The sequence below is a fragment of the Anas platyrhynchos genome, chromosome 4, assembly GCF_047663525.1.
Source record: "Anas platyrhynchos isolate ZD024472 breed Pekin duck chromosome 4, IASCAAS_PekinDuck_T2T, whole genome shotgun sequence".
Taxonomy (NCBI): Eukaryota; Metazoa; Chordata; class Aves; order Anseriformes; family Anatidae; genus Anas; species Anas platyrhynchos.
In genome coordinates this window covers 27,556,331-27,559,523 of record NC_092590.1, presented here as the reverse complement: position 1 = coordinate 27,559,523, position 3,193 = coordinate 27,556,331, and positions in this window count along the sequence as shown.

The window sequence follows — 3,193 nt, the reverse complement described above, 5'->3', positions numbered from 1 at the left end:
TTTAACAGTAGTACTGGTAACACATGAGAGACAAGAGCTGAAGACTTGACCTTTACTTGTATTAAAGGGACTTAGCTTGGAATTGCCATCTGTTATAATGCCAAAGTAGATGGAACCTAGTATCTCATTCAGAAGTTAAAAACTTAACTTCAGGCCCAGTACCTCTCTTTATTATTAAAATGTGAGAAACTGAGATTTGCTGGGCATGCTGAATGTCCTTTCCTACTCAGTATCACTATACTCTCAATGTAGGATTAATTAAATTCAACTTCATACACACATTTTAAGTATTATCATATAGGTCAACTTAGTTAATCTTTGCATATGGAAGTGTATTTAAATTTTATAATTTTGCAACATGTTACTCTGAAGGCTGAGCAAATCTTGGTACTTAAACACTATAGCACACATGCATTGCTCCTACATATATGTCTGATATACTGATATATACTGATATACTGATATATACTGATATACTGATGTCTCATTTATCATGGCTATATCAAGTAGCAAATGTCCTTATGGCCATGGCCTTAACAAGTAGCAAATTGCTGAGGATACCCACACTATATACATTTGCTGGGGGAAGACACTAATTCAGGTTAGCTCCAGGCTCCCATGAATTGAATGTCTGCTGTCAGCTGACACACATTAGGTGAAGTCCCGCACTGCCTCCCAGTCTCATCCAAAACAAGATCAGTTCATGCATTCTGAGACTGCCCTGCAATGCAAATCAGTGTTCAGTAATTGGAGACAGCTGGCACACTTGTTTTACAAGGGCATTTTTGGTCTGAAATAAAATGCTACTTCAGATTTAACCTGTGCCTCTTAAAAGCTGTGATATTCTTTGGGGTACTTTGAGACGATAAGAATTGTACAGATGGAACATGATTTCTGTTCCTGGATCTGTGGCTTGTAAAATCCTGCTAATGACTATTATTTGTTTTCTGACCCAAATCAGTATCTGTGACAGTCTTTTCTAAGGTCTCTAGCTCCCATCTCCTGCTTCACCTTGACTGCATAATTTGTTTTTCCAAATGCATAATTTCTTCGCCTCCTAACTGTGCTGTACATGTCTTACTGCTTTTTTCATATATGTAAAAATTGGTCATCTGTAATTACACTGGAGACGTTATCAACATCAAAGCATATTCATAGCCATTACATGTAACAATAGGTTGTTATGAGCTTTATGAAACTCTGTTTCCTACTTTCCTACTTTATTGTTTCCTGAAGCCTTCAGCTGGTCCAGTCACCTCCACCTCTCTGTAAAATTGCCAATGAGAAATTAAACTGGAAATGGCTTGTAGTTTTTTTTTTTTTTTAACCAACCAACCAACAACAACAACAACAAAAAAAACACTGCTTTTAAGTTTATTTGCGTTACTTTTCATTTTATTTTGTCATTTATCTGTAGTCTCAGACAAAATAACCTCTTTTTGCTTTAACCCAACTGGTGTCTCTTCTGACACAATATTGTTTCCCAGCTGTTGACTTCCCATACATCATGAATTCAGCATGAGACCAGGGAGACCAAAGGATGTTGAAAACTCTTGCCAAATACCAGATACTGTACCTGCAGAGCCCCGACTAAGTATGTGTTTCACATGAGAGCTGCTTCCAACTTCTTCCTCTAAAAAAAGCTTGGTTGTGTGAAATGACTAAACAGCATCAGTACAGTAGAAGACACTTGTGTTAACTGAGTTTTGTTGTTGTTGTTGTTGTGTATTTATACCTCTGCATATTGGCACAAAAGAGAAAGTATCAAATACTGTGTTCATGTATTTTTGAAAAAGATGTAGCACACATCATTTCACTCATTTGAAGAGACTCATTGCTGTTGCATGGGTAACTCAGGTAAGCAAAATACATAAACTCAAGTATTTATGGGGTCAGAATCTTAGTGACTATTAAATTAATTGAGGTAGAAACCTGGATAAATGCAATATTTTGGGAAGATTTGGTATACTTCATTAAAGGGAAGTCCTGTATGGCCTGAAGGCCTCTTGAAGATGTTCAAAGGAATCAACAAATGCATAGTTATGGGTGATCATTTACTTGTATCAGTCCAAAGACTTGTAAGGTATCTAAACAGTCATCAAATAAGAGGGAAGGTCTCAAGGGTCATTGATAAATACCTGGTTAAAAATATAATAAAAATAAAATGATATATATATATTTTCTTTATAAGAGAGGTTACCATTGTAGTTCCACTGCAGCTGTGCTCATTCATATATTTAAAAATGATGTAGAAAAGGATATTATCATGGATGAGACCCTTTTAATATTATAATATTTGTGACAGTAGTTGAAGAATGGTTAAAGGACCTTAGAAGCCTAAGTGACTATGTAATGAAGGGGCAGTTGACATATATTATAGATATATACAAAGTGATATACATGAGGAAAAACAATCTTAACTTCACACATGAACCAGCAGTTTGTTACTTTGCCATTACCACTCACAAATGATCTAGTGGTGCTGTGATAATCAGTTCTGTCAAAACAACAGCTTAACATTCAGCAGTGGACAAAAAGGCATGTTAAGAATTATTACAAAAAGAAGAGCAAAAGCTGAATAAGTGTTCATAAAACTGTAAATAAGTGGTTCACATTCTAGAATATTGTGATTTTTGTCTCTTCTCATGATAGCAAAATATAGATCTACAGTAGCAGTAGTAAAGATACAGAGAACCACATGGACGATCAAAGATATGGAACAGCTTCAACATCAGTAATGTTTAAATTGAATGTTTTTAGCTTCCAAAAGAGAGGACCGGATAGATGTAAAGCTCTCCAGAATCATAACTATCTTGGAAAGGCTGGAGAGGTAACCTATACGCCGTCTCTTTCAGCACAAAAACTTGGAATTAATCAATGAAGCTAGTATGAATTGGTCATGTAGTGGGGATATACATCTTTTGAAAATTTTTCAATGGATGTTCTATATACAAAAATTTAGTAAGAGCTAAAGCAGGCAACTATAAAGATTCTTAGAAATGCAATGCAAACTGTTGTGAGAGGTTATTAAGTCAACTACATCGGGTTCAAGAACTTCCAAATTCCAAAAACAAAATAGTTGAGGTCAGGAAAGTATTAAATGAAATGCAATCCATGCTTTCCCCATACTTGCTTTTCCCTAGCCATTTCCTTTATCTCTTAGGGTCAGGATATAGGGTTACAAAAATTTCTC